At 45.1% G+C, this 20,367-nt stretch overlaps 1 protein-coding gene across 1 annotated transcript in view; it reads left to right on the top strand.

The window, feature by feature from the left end:
• NAA16 (N(alpha)-acetyltransferase 16, NatA auxiliary subunit) overlaps positions 1-20,367 on the top strand; it is a 468,335-nt gene that overhangs the window by 272,021 nt on the left and 175,947 nt on the right.

The following is a 20,367-nucleotide window of genomic DNA, read 5'->3' as shown; positions in this document are numbered from 1 at the left end:
GTGGTGAAAACTCTTGGTGTAGCTATGTTTAAAAAAGGCTTGGACAAGTTCCTAGAGGAAAAGTCCATAAACTATTATTAAGATGGAGTTATAGAAATCCATTTCTTATCCCTTGGGCGAGCAGTATGGAATCTACCTTTTGGGATCTTGCCAGGTACTTGTGACTTTGATTGGCCACTGTTGGAAACAGGATACTCATCTTCATCGACCACTGGTCTAACCTACTATGGTAAGTCTTAGGTAATTATATAATCATATTTTATTTCCATCCACTGGAACTACTGTTTGAAATCTTTGTAGAATTTGCTGAAGAGATTTGTATAGCACGTAGGTCACCTTATAGTTGTGACATTGATTTCTGCTGAGCATTCCTGTTTATAAAATCTCAAAATTTAAATTGTATGTTCTGTTCCTATATCATTAAATACCCTGTGCCATGAGAAGACCAGTTTCAAACAAGTGCAATTAGGGAGGTGTGTACCCTAGTTTGGCAAATAGGTATTGCTATTGAGTGATATCTGGAATTCTCCGAGAACAAGCAGGATGGCAGACCTCAGACATGGGTGACATCACAGCTTAACCTACAATGTTTTTGAAATGGCATTGAGGGTCTCTGCATGGGAATCGGTGCCCAGCATTGCATGGCTGCGGGCATCGGATCTCAGACCAGAGGTGCAGGAGTGACTCGCTGATGTGCCATGTATGGGTGAGAATATCTTTGGAGATAATGTCAAGGATGCAGTGACCCAAATCCGGGACCACCATGTGACCTTGCAGCACCTTTCCACCAGTACTCCGAACTCGTCCTCCTGCTCCAGGAGATTAATGAGGTCCTTCTTCTGTCCGAGGAAGTACTATTCTCTGCCTCCTCATTCCTGTCAGTCTTATCGGAGCTCTTGTGGCCATTCCAGGCAATGAAGACCCCGTTCCCCAGCTGGCACTTCAGTCAACTCCAGGGGCAAGGTTTTGACTGGATTGTAGGGAACATAGCCCAGTCACCCATACCCAGAGCGATGGATCTGCCAGTCGGGGGGAAGGCTGCAGTTCTTTGCGAACAGATGGCCCATTGTAACCTCAGACTAATGGATTCTTTCTATCATCCGTCAAGGGTATCGATTTAATTTTTTAGCTGCTCCACTAAATTGCCCTCCAATCCTGTTCTGGGGCTGGGTAGAAATTATTAGGAAGAACTAGTAGTGGAGCTCTCCCTCTTAATGGCTAGAGCGGTCTAACATGCTCCACCAGGATAAAAAGAGCAGGGATTTTACTCCTGGTACTTCCTGATACCAGAGAAAACAGGGGGACTCATCCCATCCTAAACCTAAGGACCTTGAGCAAATTCATCAAAAAAGAAAAGCTCAAGATGGTTTCCTAGGGCACCTTAATACCTTTCTTCCAAAAAGGGGGATTGGCTATGCTCCTTGGCTCTCAAATGCTTAGACACACATCTAGATCTTCCCAAGTCAGCTGAGGTATCTCTGATTTATGGTGGGAAAACAGCACTTCAGTATCTGCGTGCTGCTGTTTTGAGCTCACTTCAGTCCCACTTGTCTTTATGAAATGCCTGGTTGTGGTTGTGGTGCACTTTTGCAGACTGGGAGTCCGTCTTCCCATATCTGGATGATTAACTGGTCAAGAGCACTTTTTTTGGACGGGGTTCGACAAGTCCATGTGCTCGACCATCTAGGTGCTGGAGACCTTAGGGTTCATTATCAACTACCCCAAGTCCCCATCTCAGTCTGTCACTTCAGTTGACTTTATCGGAACCCTACTAGAGACAGCCCAGGCTAAGGCCTTCCTGCCTCGACAAAGGCCATAAATCTGATGACCATCGTTGGAGGGATTCAACAGAGCCAGCAGGTGTCAGCCTGGCACATGTTGAAGCTTTTGGGCCATATCATCATAGCAGTTAACATCACTCCCTTGGTATATTTACACATGCGAAAGACATAAGAACATAAGAAAATGCCATGCTGGGTCAGACCAAGGGTCCATCAAGCCCAGCATCCTGTTTCCAACAGAGGCCAAACCAGGCCACAAGAACCTGGCAATTACCCAAACACTAAGAAGATCCCATGCTACTGATGCAATTAATAGCAGTGGCTATTCCCTAAGTAAACTTGATTAATAGCCGTTAATGGACTTCTTCTCCAAGAAATTATCCAAACCTTTTTGAACCCAGCTACACTAATTGCACTAACAACATCCTCTGGCAACAATTCCAGAGCTTTATTGTGTATTGAGTGAAAGAATTTTCTCCGATTGGACTTAAATGTGCTACTTGCTAACTTCATGGAATGCCCCCTAGTCCTTCTATTATTCTAAAGTGTAAATAACCGACTCGCATCTACTCGTTCAAGACCTCTCATGATCTTAAAGATCTCTATCATATCCCCCCTCATCCATCTTTTCTCCAAGCTGAACAGCCCTAAACTCTTCAGCCTTTCTTCATAGGGGAGCTGTTCCATCACCTTTATCATTTTGGTTGCCCTTCTCTGTACCTTCTCCATCGCAACTATATCTTTTTTGAGATGCAGCGACCAGAATTGTACACAGTATTCAAGGTGTGGTCTCACCATGGAGCGATTATAGAGGCATTATGACATTTTCCGTTTATTAACCATTTCCTTCCTAGTAATTCCTAACATTGTTTGCTTTTTTGACTGCTGCAGCACACTGAGCTGATGATTTTAAAGTACTAGCCACTATGATGCCAAGATCTTTTTCCTGGGTGGTAGCTCCTAATATGGAACCTAACATCGTGTAACTACGGCAAGGGTTATTTTTCCCTATATGCAGCACCTTGCACTTGTCCACATTAAATTTCATCTGCTATTTGGATGCCCAATCTTCCAGTCTTGCAAGGTCCTCCTGTAATGTATCACAGTTTGCTTGTGATTTAGCTACTCTGAATAATTTTGTCATTTGCAAATTTGATAACCTCAACTCATCGTATTCTTTCCAGATCATTTATATATATATATATATATATATATATATATATATATATATATTGAAAAGCACCGGTCCAAGTACAGATCCCTAAGGCACCCCACTGTTTACCCTTTTCCACTGAGAAAATTGACCATTTAATCCTACTTTCTGTTTCCTGTCTTTTAAGCAGTTTGTAATCCACGAAAGGACATCGCCTCCTATCCCATGACTTTTTAGTTTTCGTAGAAGCCTCTCATGAGTGACTTTGTCAAACGCCTTCTGAAAATCCAAATACACTACAATGGACCCTGAAGTTGCAATGGGATCAAGCAACATAGGACCTCCAGGATCACATCCGAGTCACTTCGTCTCTATGAGACTTTGTCCTGGTGCCAAGTACTTTTAAATCTGCAATGGGGGATTTCCTTTTAAAGTCCTCCTACCCAAATTTTCATGACCACGGATGCGATTACCCTGGGTTGGGGAGACAGAAATTCTTGGCCCGCCCAAGAATGTCTTTGTCAAATCAATTTCTTGGAGCTCCAGGCGATAGTTATGCACTATGGGCTTTCAGTGATCGGCTGTCCAACAAAATTATCCTGATCCAAACCAACACCTAAATAGCAATATGGTATGTCAACAAGCAGGGAGGTACGAGGTCATACCTCCTGTGTCCAGAAGCTGTCCAGATTTGGTCATGAGCCCTCTCCCATGGGATGGCGCTCAGGGCCGTGTGCCTGACCAGAATGGAGAACGTAATAGAATGAGTTGTGCCTTCAGACCCTATGAATTGTCTCTGAACCAAGGGGTCGAGAATCAGATCTTCCGCCTCAGGGGAAGCCCGAATGTAGATCTCTTTGCCACACCTTGGAACAGAAAGGTTCATTTCTGCTCCCTGTACAGAACATGCAGCAAACCAGCTTCAGATGGCCTCACCTGGCATTGGAGGGGAGGGTCTTTTGTACACATATCTTCCAGCTCCACTGGTAGCAAAAACTCTCTTGAAGCTTCTCGAGAACAAGGGACTATGATCTTCATAGACCCCATTGGCCAAGACAGGTCTGGTTTACACTCCTGTGGGAGATGTCCAACTGGAAACTGATCAAACTGGGAACTTCCCCAAATCTTATCACACAGTATTTTGAGGCAGGTTGCGGCATCCCAATCTCCAAGCCCTGTCGCTCACAGCCTGGATGTTAAGAGGTTAATATTGCTACCACTTGATCTCTTGAGATCTGTTGGATCCTGGTAGCTTCCAGAAAGCCTTCCATTAGAAAGTCCTACAGACTGAATTGGAGGAGGTTTTCTGTGTGTTGTGAGCAGAAAATCCTATATTTATCCTGCTCCCTACAAAAACTGTTTGACAGCCAGCTGGAATATCAACTTAGAGTTCATCTAAGTTCCATTTTTGCATACCACTGTGGTGTAAGACGGTACGCGGATCTCTGTACAGCCTTTAGTTGTACATTTCAATCATGGCCTGCTTCAGTTTAAGCCTCTGCTAAGGCCTTCCACTGCCTTTTGAGACCTCAGTGTGGTGTTAGCTCAGCTGATGAAAGCTCCCCTTGAGTTGTTGCACTCCTGTAGTCTGAAATACCAGAGCTGAAAGGTCATATTTTTGGTGGCGTTCACTTCAGCACACAGACCTTGGTGACTTATCCACCTTACACTAAGTTTTTCCATGCTAGTTTGGTTTTCTGTACACACCCTAAGTTTCTGCTTAAGGTGATGTTGGGTGAATAGAGGTCTACAAAAATCATGAAAGGACTTGAACAGGTAAATGTGAATCTGTTATTTACTCTTTTGGATAATACAAGTATTAGGGGGCACCTCCTGAAGTTAGCAAGTAGCACATTTAAAACAAATGGGAGAAAATTATTTCACTCAGTGCACAATTAAGCTCTGCAATTCATTGCCAGAGGATGTGGTTAAGGCAGTTAGAGTAGCTGGGTAAGATTTTGATTAGTTCCTGGAGGAGAAGTCCATAAACTGCTATTAATCAATAAGGATTAACCACTGCTTGTTTCTGGCATTAGTAGCATGGGATCTATTTAATGTTTGGGTACTTGCCGGGTACTTGTGACTTGGATTGGCCACTGTTGGAAACAGGATACTGGGCTTAATGGGACTGTTGGCCTGACCCAATATGGCATATCTTATGATCTTATGTTCCATCTTAACCAGTCCATCCTTCTGCCAACTTTCTTTACCAGGCTCCTTTCACATCAAGGTGAACAAGCCCTGCACAGTTTGGACTGCAAAATTGCTTTAGTCTTCTATCTGGAGCAGACAGAAGCCCATAGACAGTCCACCCAACTTTTTGTTTCTTTTGATAAGACTAAGTTGGGCATCACTGTTGCCAATCAGACGCTCTCTAATTGGCTAGTGGACTGTATCCCCTTCTGTTATGCCCAGGCAGGATGTCAAGGCTCACTTTGCCAGAGCTATGGCAGCGTCATTGGCCCACTTGCAAGCAGTTCCCATGGAGGAGATCTGTAGAGCTGCGACATGGATGTTCTCTCCATATATTCCTATCACATTAATGTTTGGATAGGGAATATCTAGTTAAGAGGCCCATTTTGGTTGACCAGATGTCTTCCAGCATATGTCATCATCCACATGAAATCTGCATGAACACAGCAGCTAGAAAGAAGCAGTTTCGGAAACCTTCCAGTCCTATACCAGTCGATTGTAGTAATGTCCAATCACAATATCTACTCTTGGATCCTATGCATATGCATGAAGTCCTGATGAGAGCCAGAAGAAACCTTAAATGTAGTTCAAGGTGAAGGATTGAAGCTTCCTGCTCAGCATACTCTATTTCTATAGCTGAAAACCAAAGAACAAACTTCCTGCTTGAAGTTACTGCTTGCAATTTGTGGCATCATCCTTGCATCTTTAACGCTGGCAGCCACCACTTGCTCCCTGTGCTGGCGTCCTTTTCGTGCCGCACCCCCCCCCCCGCCCTCCCCTTCTCCACACCTTTTGCCCTCCCTCTTGTTACATTTTTGACTCTGTCAAGTGACCACACTGAAACAGTTATTGGTATCAAAAGGCCGCAGCTTTATTTCTTTTACATACTAATAAACTTCCTTGGGGCCACCCGAGCCGGTATGCTGTCCGTGATTGCCCGCCATGACCAAGCCAGGCGTCCTTTAGCCATGGGCCCCCGCTCCCAGGCGGGGGTCCCGCCATTGGCGCATTCGGCGCCCCGCCTTTGCGCCTCCCTCTGCGCGGACCAGCTCCCACGCCGTCCGGTGATGCCGCCGGCACCACTTTCAATATATCCCCCGGCCCGGGTAACCGCCATAACACGAGGTAGGGGTACCCTTGCCTTGTGTCCCCCACTCAACTAATTAGCTGCGGCCTGTACCCTGCTTGCATACCCTGCTTCTATGGCATCCTGCAATGCATTATTAAATATATCATATCCAATATCAGACAAATGCACGCCCATTGGTGTCTGATCTGCTGTATCCCTCGTTTACTTGTCCACAGCTCCATTTGTCTGTTGATTTTCTTTCTGCCTCTATTCCATAATTTGGAGTCTTTCCACTTGGGCCTTGGTATGATTTCTGACCATACCACGGTTGTCTCTGGGTACAACGCCGCTATGATATTTAGATCGTTTTTTACCTTGTTGATCAGACACTTGCATGTTATCGCACTCAAGTCATTGCCCCCCAGGTGTATGATCATTACATCTGGAGCCGCCCTGGAATCTTTCAGGCGCCGTAACAAGGGCAATAACTGATCCCACCGCATGCCGGACTTTCCTGTCCATGCAACGACCCACCCTTGCGTTGCCAGTCCCAGGTGCTGTCCATAAGGTCGCCCGATCGCTCGCTTGGCCGCCCAACGAATGTACAAGTGACCAACAATCCATGCTATTCGGTGCACTCGTTGTTGCTCTGTAAAATATAATCAGAAGATTGGTTAACAGTTTGCGGGAGACGCTCTGTCCAACCGCACATATGCATTGACTGCATTGGACCTCCATCTTCCTATTTTCTTTATTGTTTCTTTTCCCAAACCAGCCTGTGCTGCGCTTGTTGCAGCTCCAATTCTGAAGGAATGCGAGCTGAATTTCTTCGCGTCCCACTTTAACTTGTTTACCGCCGCTCTCAAGACTGCTGTGAATTGAAATCTCGTCAAGGGAGAGCCGTCACTATGAATCGAGAAGTGTTTTCCGCCTTCTGATCTTACGGCCAAGTATTCCCTTGCATTTAAGATGGGACATGTATTACAACCAACAACCCGTTTTAGCCATAACGTGCTGCCTCTCGCCTGCTGATCCGTCTTAGACCTATGTATTTTTATGCTTAGAGCCCCCTCTGTGCACTCAACGTTCTTGCGCAGCAGTCCACCCTGTCCGTCGTCCTTCTTGTTGGGGGCCACCAGTTCGCGGACTCGTAGGGCTCTGAAGAAGGCCAGCGCGAATGCGACTCTAAATAGCCTGGTCTCGTATGCAGATGAGCAAACCTCAGGCCGAGGTCCCCCATAGCATTTTTAGCCTGTGATGTGTAATAGGATGTCTCTCGTCCCTGTTCGCGCCGGTCTTCCTTGCCCATCCCGCCAGCATCTTCTTTATAATGAAGTATTTTGTGGGGTCTCCCCACCCGCGTGCCTTAAAGAAGAAAGCTGCTCCTGCCAGGCGCTTGATGACGGCATTTCTGGATACTCCGCTCTCCATTGACATGTCTATGAATTTGATCATGAGTTCCTCTGTGGCTGGTCCTCGTTTCCACCCATTCTTCTCCAGGAAGCTGGTTACCTCCTCGAAACCTTGGGAATATGACGCCCAGGTTGATGGTGCTACCGATCTTCTGAGTAGTTCTCTCGTTGTTGCCGACCAATTTCCCATAATCGTGTTGGGATTGGGGTTGCTGTTGTCTCTGCCGTGGGTACCTGCTTATGAAATAGATGCCATTTAGCACGAGATAAAGCGTCAGCCGCACCATTCAAGACCCCTGGGACGTGTTTTGCTCTAAGGGTTATGTTGTGGCGTAATGCCTCTAAAACTATCTCTCTCAGCAGGTTGACTACCATTGGGCATTTTGCCGACTGAGCGTTCAGAACGTGAACAACCGCTTGGTTGTTGCACCAGAAAATAATGTGTCTATTTTGGAGTTTCGTGCTCCACAATACTAACGTCACCCATATGGGGAACAGCTCAAGGAAGGTTATGTTCTTCGTTATACCCTTCTTTTTCCATTCCTCCGGCCACTGTTCGGCACACCACGCCCCTTGGCATAGTGCTCCAAAACCCCAACCACCTGAGGCATCCATTTGTATGTTCAATTCCGCGCTTGACATTGGTGGGTCTTGTATGACTGCCACACCATTGAAATTCTTTAGGAAGGAATTCCATATTTCAAAGTCCGATTTTATCTCTTTCGATATTCGAAGATAGTGGTGTGGTCTCTTTACCCCTACTGTCGCTGTAGCTAACCTTCGCATGAAGGCTCTGCCCATGGGAATCACCCTACAAGCGAAGTTTAGTGTTCCCAAGATTGCTTGCGCGACCTGGAGCGTTATTTTCTTTGCCTTGATCGTCTGTTGTAAAATGTCGCGCAGCTTGTTTAGTTTTTCTTCCGGTAATCTGGCCATCATTTTTTCCAAATCCAACTCTATTCCCAAGAATGATAAGATCGTTGTTGGACCCTCTGTTTTGTTGCTGGCCAATGGGACTCCGAATTCCTCCGCCACCTTCTGGAAGTCGGCAAGCAGGTCGCCGCATGTGTGAGAATTTTGTGGGCCAACGAATAGAAAATCGTCCAAGTAATGGATGATGTTTTTGGATTCTGTCCTTGTTGCTACAACCCAATGCAAAAATGAGCTGAATAGCTCAAAGTATGCGCATGAGACTGAACATCCCATGGGCATGCATTTTTCGAAGTAGTACTGATTGTGGAATGTAAATCCCAACAACAGGAAGCTATCCGGGTGCACTGGAAGTAACCTGAATGCGGACTCTATATCTGCTTTTGCCATCCTGGCCCCTTTTCCGCATGTACGCAACATCAACACCGCCGTATCAAATGATGCGTACTGCACTGAACATTCCTCCGGGGGAGGTGATCGTTTACTGACTGGCCCGGTGGGAATGACAAATTCTGTATAAGTCGGAACTTTCCTTTTTCCTTCTTGGGAATTACTGCTAATGGTGATATGAACATGCGCTGGTAAGGTTGTTGCGAGAATGGACCCGCTATCCTTCCAAGTGCTAGTTCCGTTTCCAACTGCTCATGGACTATGTCCTCGTATCTCGTTGTTCCATAGCCTCCAGTTGAACTGGTGAAGGAGCTTTTCCGAACTGCAGATTCTCAGTTTGATTTCTCCTTACTCCCTTCCGTTGCCCGTCTTGGGCATTTCGTCATTGGGTGTGGGGCTGCGCAATTAGTGCAAACGTGTTTAAATTTGCAATCTTGAAATGAGCATACGGCTTTGTTGAATCGCCAACAGGTGTTATCCTGAGTCGCTGCCTGTCTTGTGGTCTGCCTATAAGGTGATGTCCTTCTTGCGCTCCTTACTCTCATTCCTTGGTCGGATGACTTGCGCATCATGTGTTCTATCCAGAGGCTGACGTCCTGCGTTCCCCAAGTCATGTACTGGTTCTCCTCCATCTTGTCACGGAACTTCTCGTCATAGTTCAACCATGACCAGCCCTCGTGGTGTTGGTAAGCTCTCATGATGTTGACCGCGTAGGTCAACATGGGTCCGTATTGCGACGGGTCCTTCCGCCCTACGACGCTGGTCATATATAAGAATGCCTTCGTCCAGTTGATTATGTTCTTGGGTATTCTGATTTCCTTGTCTTTTATTGTGGTTGAGTCTTTCGACTTCTTTCGCTCGCCAGATTTTTGTCGCCCGTGAAGAATGCTAAATATATCAATATACTTTCTCCTGCATATTTTCTTCCTCAGTTGTTTGGGAACTTCCTCCCATAGCTCCAATAATGTTGTGAGCGCCGGTGGCCCCCTTGTCACTTTATCTATTGTTTTGTTCGGTGCGTTCTGTTCGCTATCGGAACTCAAGTCTGAAGCTGATGAGCCTGTGGAGCTATTGGAGCTGGTGCTTGCCCTACGCCTGCGCTTCGCCTTGCGCTTCTTTTTGCTGACCTGGTCACTTGCTGTCCCCGTGTGCCCCGCCCCTGAAGGCATCAGCTTTTGCCCGTTGTCCCCCTCTTTGTGCCCGCACTCATCCACACTGCCGTGTTCAGCCTGTGCTTGCTGTGCTGCTTGACTAGTGGATGGTTGTTCCTCATCACGTTGCTGTTCCTGGGCCCCACTCCGTATGGTCTGCCCCTCTGTACGTACTGCGTCCACAGCATGCGTTGGTGTATCTGCTCTTACTTCGCTGTCACCCGTGTTTCTGACAGACCACGGATCTTGATCGCCTTCTTGATAATGTGATGGCCCAGGTGGTGGCGCCGACCAGGGTCCCCAAGAAGACCGGACTTGTTGGCTGGTCAATTCCGCCTGTGGGCACTCCCATGGTCGTCTTGCCGGACCCCATCCGCGGTATGGACCTGGATCACCCCAGCCCAATCTGGGGCCGTCATACCATCCTGCGCTGTCCTGATTCTGCCACCTGTGATCCATTTGATTGTTGTATCCCCATTGCTCCCATGGCCGTGGCCCGCTGTTCTGAAAGTTCGGGTGACTCATTCTGTATGCGTACCACTCTTCGTCCCACCTGTCGGCGTGGCACGGCGAGTGTCCCTGGGCACTCCGTTGTCCTGCCCGAGGCTCGTGCGCACTTCTTCTGTCGCGAGTGTTCTCTCCGGTCGCCTCCCCTCGCGCTGGCTCCACTGCTTCCACTTCTGCTGCTTCCTCGATTTCTGTTGATTGGTGTTCCCCTCCTCTCTGGTCCATTATCCTAATGGTGCCCCTTCTTCCTTTGCTTGGCCGCTCCTCTTGTTCTCTTCGCACCACGCAAGCTCCCTGGCGCGGTTTTGGGGGTCGCTGTACTCTTGTCGTTGGCTTTCGCAGGTGCTGAGGATCTGGTCACCATCTGTTTTCTGCCTGCTGCCTTGGCCCTATGCGGAGCTCTTGCCGTTCTGCGGGGTGACATGCTGCCTATTGTCGTAAGAAATCAGTCGGTTGTTCTTTGCAGTCCGTACCCTTAATCTGCTGTCGATAAAACATTTATTTTCAAATACGAACATTCACAGGTCTAACATTTAATCTCGCATTCCTGTTCCAACCTGCATATGCCACCATCAAAAAACACCCCCTTCCCTTTTTTTTTTTTTTTTTAAATTAAGCATTCCTCCACCTCCCTCCTGTCTGTCTCACATCTCCCCCAAAGGTATGCATTCCCCCCCTTCCGTTCTGTCCTACGGCCCCTGGTAAAATACCGCATGGGCCTGAAATACCCTGGCCCGTCCCGCCTTGACCCCCTCCCACTCCGATCCCTTGGCCCTCGTGGAGCACTCCGGGGGCAGGGCCCGAATCACCAAAGGAATATATATATATATTATTTATTTTTATTTTTTTTTTAATTTTTCCTCCTGCTAAAAACCTGTCTAGTACTCCCTTTCAGCCTCCCTCCCTAAGTGGGGTTCAAACTCATAGCCCCAGGGGCTCTGGGACAAACTTCATCCGTGCCTACCACCTCCTTGTTAAACATTTTTATTTTATTTGTATATAGATATATAGATAACCCTTTTTTTTTTTTTTTTTTTTTTTAATACTTGCTGTTTCGCGCGCGGCTCCCCTCTCTGCCGATCCTGCTGCTTTCTGTGTCGCTCCTGCTCCCTGCCACAAGCCGCCTGCACCGTGTGGCTCCCCCCCCCCCCCCCCCCCGAGCGCCGGGGCTCTGTCTCCTCGCCGCCCAGATCACCTCCCGGCTCGCCTACCGTATCAACGCCCGAAACGCCGCTCACGGATCGCCGCCTGCAACGCCTCCCGAATCGCCAGTCGGATCGCAACCCGGCTCGCCGCCCGCGTCGATCGCCGCGCGAATCGCCTGCTCACCTTGTGGCCCTCGTCCGCAGATCGCTGCGCTGTCGTCCGGGTCCTCGGCAAGGGGGAAAAGGGTGGACCCACGCCCATCGCGGTCCTTTAAAGGCGGGCGCCGCGTCACCGGCCCGCGCCGCTGTCGCCCGCCGATGACGCGGCGCCCCCCCGGGTGGGACGCGTCATCAGCAGCGCGCCTGTCGCCGCCGATGACTCCCCCCCCCCCCCCGCCTCGTTCCTGCCCCCCCCCCGACGGCCACCGCACATCGCGGGTGGCGCGCCGTTACGGGGGCAGGCTCGGCCAGTCGCCTCGAGCCCCCCGATGCATGTGCGTTTGCTGACCAAGGTAACATTTGCTCCTGCCTGCGTACAACTTTCAGAGCCATCTGTAACTACTCTAGGATTGCTGCCCCGGGACTGTGGTAATGAGTTAGCTTGTTAGCTGGGGGTACAGCTTTCTGTCCCTTAGTGCTGGACAGATCACGGGACAAACAGAGATTGCTGTAGAAAGTGTAAGACTGCACTGATGTCTCCAGCAGTCCTGACATAATCTTGGTTATTAACTACTCTTACACTGGGTATTTAGCTTCCAAATATATTTGTGGAGTTCAAATTGGGTTCAAGCAGGCATAGTGTTTTCAAAGCATTGAAACAAGAATAATTTACTATGCTAAACAAAATTAAAACAATGTGTAATATATTTGAAACCATTGTGCACCCTAAACTGTTACAATAAAATTCCTATAATTACCTCAGAAGGTGTAAAAATTCTTTTCCTTTTATTTGAACCTGGCTCATATTTTATCTATGTAAACAGTTCTGATTAATGGTAAGATTTTGCTGTGCAAAAGATATAAAGCAGCCACCACTATTGTAAATTCTTAAATAATAAAGAAAAGAGGTGAACCTTAATAATGACTAATTAAATAAACATCAAAATATTTTTTGTGCAAAGTGATTTTAATGCCTCTTGCCTTGCAATGGGCTGCAAGCATCTTCAGCATGTACACATATCATATATCAGTTTGTTGCTTGTATAGTATGAATTTATCTGCTTTTGCTTACTTATATGATTTGTAAGATTATATTGCTGACACGAGTTGGCATAGCTCCTCAGTGAACAGCTCTGAAAGCTCAGATGTGTTGAAGCTTCCATATAATCTAAAGTGGATATGCCTGGAGGTCAGCTTGGCCTTTACTGCCAAGACTGCCATGCGCAGATTTCACTATGGCCATTCTAATAGCTTCAAGTTGTCCTTCAATAGGGCCATCTGGAATGTACAATCTCCTACAGTGCTTACCCTATCATTGTCATCCACACTTTTTTGAAGTAGAGTTGAAGAAAAATGTTACTGATAATATATTGATCAAGTATTGGTGCAGAGGTTTGAACATCAAGTCCCTTGACGCCAATGGATATGTTAAGCAATCCATCTACAAATGTTTTTCATTGGAGCTAACAGAAACTCGGCCGCCCAAGTGTTTGTCTAAGTCAACTGTTAAGAGGTTCAGGGTAGTGGTATGGGTCAGAAAAAGCTGAATCAGTTTTTCTTAGCTTTGGTCTTAGGAACAACCAACCCAAGATTGTACCTGTCAGCGTCCAGATCAGTGTCATCTTGATGCTGTTTAGCTCCTCAGTACATAGAAGTTTCAAAGTCTGAGGAATCTTGGTGCTCTGAGCATTTCTTAGTTGATAGTGTTCCTGAAAATTATTACTTTCTCGATTGTTCAGAGCTCTTTCTGTAACAGGAGGAAATACATCCTCCACCAGAGGATGTTTTGTTCAAAGGATGGCTAAGAACACCCTTTTTGATTTGCAGGTACAAGGGGAACCTGGGCACCTTCATTTGGTCTCTTGAGTATCTCAGAGACTCAAAAGGGTGAGTGGCACTGCCTATCCTTCCCTCTTTCAGTTAGTATATAAGAGGTTGTAGGAAATGCCACACATCATACTACCAGTAGGAAAGAAAGTAGAGGGGCGGTTTGGAACTTTTCCTCAGCGAAGTCTCATCGGTCAGCTGTGTGGGACATTATCGAGCAGTGTGAGTTTGCCTGCATTAATAATTATGTACTGCTACGAATTCGGACGCCAGTGGGCGGAGCCTGAGGCACGCATAAGATGGGCGCCTCAGCGGCGCCCCGCTGCCACCGGCGCACAGGTTTGTACGGATTTGTAGGCCAGAAATTTTCAAATTGTTATAATTACATTAAGTCTTTGGAATATTCTGAACTACCCCATTAAGAGATTTTTGAGTATTAGAATTTGGGTTTGTATGAGGGTGCTTATTCAAGAACAAAGGTCTTGTTAAATAATCAATTTCTATATATAGATATGCCACATTAAAGGAAAGCTAAGGTAAGGGTATTTCCGGCCGAACCCATTCCCTTACTTCAACAACGCCTTATTCCTGAATTTGCAACTCCGGCAGTCACACAAGGGGATGCTAATCCCATTGGTGAAGCGGTGTGGGAGGGGGTATCGTTATCACCAGGAGAAATATCCTTAAGCCCCCCTGAACCTTGCCAGCTGCTTACAACTTCCCTTCCAAAACTCTCCTTAGTTGCTGGTGGAAATGGAGGTAATTCACCATAGTACACCAGCCAGCTGGAAACTCAGTTAGAAGCCTTGGAAATAGTTAGGACCTCTACACCAGACTATTGTATAAGGTTACCAAGGGAGGAGAAGCTCTCATGGGAGGAAACCTATTTGATATAGGTACTGAAGAACAAAAACAAAAGTCTGGGGTAGTGGAGGATGTGATACTGACTGGGATTAAAGAACCTACAGCTGTCATGGGAGTCCCTTGCCAGACTTAATCAGAAAACTGTCAGCATTCAGGAGCAATCTTTAATTCTTAATAATGTTTCCAAGAAGTTAGATTTTGTATTTCAAGATCATCAAAAATTCTTACAGAGCATGTGTGCACAAATACAATCCTTGGGAGAAGAAATAAGGGGTTGAAAGAACTATCTTCAACTTTTACCTGAGGCAATATTGGCAACATCTAGGAAAATAGAATATTTGGAAAATTCTATTAAACGTTTAAATATTTTCAAAAAAAGACTTAAAACTTGGCTCTTCCACCAAGCTTTCCCATAACATTAGACTTTGCACAACCCCACACCGATGTTTTTCTGCCTATATTAGGCTATGTATATTTTATATTATATCTCACTGTTAGTATCTCATTGTTAGTTAACCCATATATTTATCTCCAAGTTATTTCTACCTGTTTTTTGTAAGACATTCTCTTGTCACTGTTATTGTTCAAAATGTAAACCGAATTGATCAGTAATTCTGTTATTGGAAAGTCGGTATAGAAAAGTTCTAAATAAATAAATAAATAAATATTCGGGGTGCTCAAATTTCCAAAAATAAAGAAGAGAAACTGCTACTTTCAGAAAATATCTGGTGGAAAATTTAAAAATCACACCAGATACTTTGCCGGAAGTTAAAAAAATTAGTCTAATTGTCTTATAAGCAAAGCTCTAATAATGAGTATATATCGGGGGAACCCCCATAGATTTCCAAAACCTAACAAGGTATTTAGAAGAATCCCAATTAGAAATAGTTGCACAGATTACATTGTTAATAATGTTTCAATCCGAACAGGATAAGAATTTAGTGATGAAGCTTATTTTAAAAATATGGATAATGTGGTTTTTTTTTGGGGTAGCAAGGTTAGGATATTTCCAGACCTTGCCAGAAATACTCAGATTCGTCGTAAGGCTTTTCTGTCATTGAAGCCCGAAGCTATGGCATTAGGAGCAACAATGATAAAATATCCTTGCAAATGTGTGATAAAACTCCAGGGGCAATATATATTTTCTTTGAAATGGTCCAGTTGAAAGATTTCTTGAGTGCAAAAAGACAGGCTCTGAATATTGAAAATGTGAATAGAGGTATTTAGAATGTATGCTAGACTCTCGTATAACCTACATTGACTATAAACAATTTTAGTAATTTTTCCTTTTTATTCCCTAAATAATGTGCACAAAATCTCTTGCAAGTATTGCCTCTGATGTTTTAGCAGTATGGACATATGCTTAGATAGAATATGAATTCTTCTTGTAAATTGTTCTATATTGAATTGTGAACTATCAAGGTATTTATGTCAACGCTATTGTATTTCATGTGCAAAGTTTATTTACTTTGTAAAATATTGGAAATGTAATAAAGAGAAAAAAAAAAAAAAAAAGTAGATGTGAAGTATTACATTCAGGCACTACATGATAGTGTGATCCTTGAATCTGCTCTCAAAAGGTCCAAGAGTACCAAGACTCATGCCTCTGTGTCCCAAGTCATAAGCCTAAAGCCTTGGACATTACTGGGAGGGTGATACGATCCAAATTCTGTGCTACAGTCCCATATAGCTTCTTACTAACTCTGTATGCTTCAATATTTGTAAACCATTTTGGAAGATGCTGCAAATATTGTTGACCATTTTCCTTGAGAGCTAAAACTAATTTCCTCCCCTTATTAAAAAGAATGGAACTTGTGAGAAACTTCTAATTTGGACAACCTATGATTTTGTGAAAACAGCATCTGAAATGGCCATTGATGCTTGCAGATTGTCAGGAGTATTATTCTGCTACTTGTGGCTGTGGCAAACACACAGCACAGAGGGTTGAATCCTGCCAATTCCCTCTCTGATAGGACTCTGCACACTCCCCACCATATACTGCATGATATTTCACGCACACAACAAGCCGGAACAGTGATAGATCCCAGGACAATTATATCAATATTTTTTAGTCAGTTGTGACAGTAATGAAAAAAAAATTTAAAAAAAAATATATATTAGATAATAGGACTAATAAGGGCAATATTAGTAATATGGTGAGACATATCCCTTTCATAAAGTCTAATGTAGAAAGCAGAGAGTAGCAGTGTCTGTCTTCCGTTTTTTCTTCTCTTCCTTGCTTTGTCTGTTTGAATCAATCTTTTATGCTGTATGTCTCAATTGCCATGTAGTAAGGGACACATTGAAAGTAGATTGTGTCAGAGGTAACTTTATTTTCCTACTAGCAGAAAGCAGTTGTGTTGGGATATGCAAGCAGAAAGCAATTATGCAAGCAGTGAAGAGATATGTCAGCAGAGAGCAATTGTGTGAGAGGATTGTGTCGTACAATTCTCTGCATTCCTCAACATTTGTAAGTTAGGTTAACCGGTTCTGAGTTGGCCTGGCCCAGCAATGGTTCTCTGCATGCCCTTGTATATTCTATCTGTGTGTGGCCTTTGAGTTCATCAATAGACTCAGGTTGAATAATCCTGTTATATATTCCACTCTCTGGACTCAGGATATACCCAATGACACCTGCTGATTAAGCTAATAGTGGTTATATTAGTGTCAGCACTATTAAAGGAATATGAATCCATATTAAATACTGGCCTTAAACACTAACAAATATGGAAGACCAGGGCTACTACCATAGTTGAAAGAATGGCAAGTTTCATTAATTTATTGCTTGCTCTGTGTGGCTGACCAGATAATCCCAACAAAAACAATCTAACCTCCATCTGAGCTTCATTTCACATGAAGTTTAGCTCCCCTAGAAGTCTGGCCAATTTGAAATCTTTAGCAGAACATACCTCCAGATAGCCAGGTGACAGTTCTCAACATTTCCTGTCTTCTGTTGCGATCTCTGATGTGATGGTTATATACACATTTGGCTGATATGACTTTCGTGAGTTCATCAGTTCATGGTCAAGCTCTCTCTAGCTGTTCAGTGTCAGGCTTACTTTGTTCATCATAGCTTGCTTACCAAAAGTTCACAGTTTTCTACTGAGTTATACCTGTGTAGTTGTTTGGGGGTGTCTCCATGCTGCACTGAATTCTGATCTGGGGTCAGTTTCTCCCACTAGCTGTTCAAACCCTGCTTTATTATATTTTCTGTATATCCTGAACAGTTAAACTCGAGTGTACCACCTATCTCGCCCCTAAATTCTCCCTCTTAATAACATTCAGATTAAAAAATGTATTTTGGCCTAATCAGCAACACAAGGAGGACAATGATATGCAAGAAGAAAATTTTGTCATCATAAAGCATATTTCAGAAATCTAAAATAAGGCAAAACAATATTTTGTTAAACAACCAGGGCAAAATAATGTGAAAGTCTTTATAGTAATTTGCTGAGTTGCTTGTTACATACAAGTAATTGCATATTGACTCTCCTTTGATAAGGGCACAGGACCTATGTAATCTATCTGCCAGATCTCTGCTACTTGATTGCCTCTCTTTGGTGTTCATTAATTCCTTCACTAGAGTCCTGAGCTGTCTTTGTTTTATTTGCTGGTAAATCTCATACCAAGAATTCAAATTGTGTAGTAGATAGATATTGTCAATTAGTCATTATATTATTCAGGAAAAATGGTGATATTATTGCACAGAGTGATGTGGTACTCAAGCATAGCTTTTCACATAGAAGCTTCTCCATTAATAAATTATCAAATGCTGTGCAGCTGTATAATATATACTATATACCTTTTCTTATTTCTCCCCTATAGACCCAAATGTTTTTGATTCATACATTCCCCCTCAACATTAAAACACACCCTGGTTTCCTTGTTTCCCCCCTTCTCAGACTCCATTCCAGAGGACACTAGACAACATATATAGAACTTTACACACACATCGCACAGAGTGCCAAAATATTGCAAGCCTGTTCTCTGTGCGTAAGGCTGCCCTCTTCAGGTATGTTGGTTCGCACTTGCACACATGGCTGTGTGTCTAGTTGTGCACCTAGCTGGGCGCCTAAGGACTCCTTACCTGGGTGCTCAGTGTGCACGTAAGGGCGCCTAGTTGGATGCACAGTGGTGCACGTCAGGGAGCCTAGACAGGTGCTCAAGTTTGGTGCCTATCTGAATAGTACATTATGCTGCTAATTTTTACAAGCATCTATTGCGAGCATAGCTGGGCATGCACTTCTCAGATGCCTGTTAAAAGCATGCTGTTAAATGACTATGTGCCGATAGCAAAGAAGCCTAACCCTTTGTGCTATTTGCCATATTTGAGCATCTCAGCCTGGCGTTCCCTCAAACTTGTGTCAGCACTGTTTGGAGGCTTAGGGAGACTTGTCTGTCTGATTTTGCTAAGCCCGATCCTTCCCTGCATGATGCAGGAATGGAAAAGTTTCTAGAGGTTTCACCTGGAATTGGGGCTCCCCTAACTGCTGCTTCAACGGGGGAAGTTAGTTTAGGGGGCAAAGGTCTGGCGCCCCCTGGTTCGGGCATGGACCCCTCTGCCTTTTCTTGGGTGGTGCATTATTTCAAGGGCTGCAGTCTGTCCTTCAGGCACAGTCATTGGTCCTGGCCAATTTTAACAATTCAGGATGGGCAGGCTGCATAATTCCTGCCCACCTGGTGCTGCAGGTAAGTGTTGGAGTAAGTCTAGACCTGTTGGGGATCATGCCAGTAGGGACCTGGATGGCACGGATGATGAAGCCGATCCTTACTGGAGGATGGGGAAATTCCTCTGGGCTGGAGCCGTATAGAACTGTTGCATTTCTTTTATAGAGATGAGTTTACCGGCTTTGATTTCCCAGACATTGAAGATGCTGGGGTTCCTGGGGCTGTTTCCGTATCTGAGCCAAAGAAAGATCCCATTTTGACTTTCTCTGCGTAAAGCGTCATGTTGCTTCCCTATTATGGAGGCTGTTAAAGAATTGATTGATCTTGAATGGGATGCCATGGAAGCTAATTTTAAAGGTGGACGAACCTTGGAAGGGCTGTACCCTATGGATCTGGCTGTGAGAGAGGAATTGTGTTTTCCGAAAGTGGATACGCTTGTGTATGCCGTCATCAAGCAGACGACTATCCCTGTAGAAGGGAGAGTGGGGTTGAAGGATGTACAAGATAGAAGAATTGAAGCCATCCTTAAGCAGGCTTTTGAAGTGATGGCAATGAATTTACAGATAGCTGCTTCTGCTCCCTTTGTGGCTTGCTCTTGTTTACTTCTCTCTCAGGAAGTCGATTGAATTTGGTGTGAATTCCAGGGCAGTGATGGAGCCGGCAACTGCCTTTTTGGCAGATGCAGGCTGCGACCTGGGTCCACACTTTGGTAATAGCGGCCAGGCATTAGCTATGGCTCAGGAATTGGTCAGCCGATAGAATTTCAAAGTCACTAATGTTTCCAGGAGTGAGTTGGAAAAAATTGGCCATTAAGTAGGGTGAGGCTCAGGTTCCTCCGTTACCAGAGGATAAGAAGCAGATGCCATGCTCCTTTGGCACGAGAGGTCATGCTAGGGATTTCAGATGCCTTAGATCCTACAGAGGTGCAGTGTCCCAGAGGACTTGTCGTTTCGGTTAGGTCTTAGTCCTTTCATCCCATGCAGCCCAGAAGGGGCACAGGCTCCAGTAGGGGTACCCCCGAGATTCTCAATGAAGGTGAACCGACCCACCCCCAGGAACAGGAGATAGGGGGTCGCCTCTCTTTTTGAGTTTGGGTTGAGATCACGTCAGACCAGTGG

The sequence above is a fragment of the Rhinatrema bivittatum genome, chromosome 5, assembly GCF_901001135.1.
Source record: "Rhinatrema bivittatum chromosome 5, aRhiBiv1.1, whole genome shotgun sequence".
In the NCBI taxonomy this organism is placed as follows: domain Eukaryota; kingdom Metazoa; phylum Chordata; class Amphibia; order Gymnophiona; family Rhinatrematidae; genus Rhinatrema; species Rhinatrema bivittatum.
This window is presented reverse-complemented; position numbering and strand designations above follow the sequence as displayed.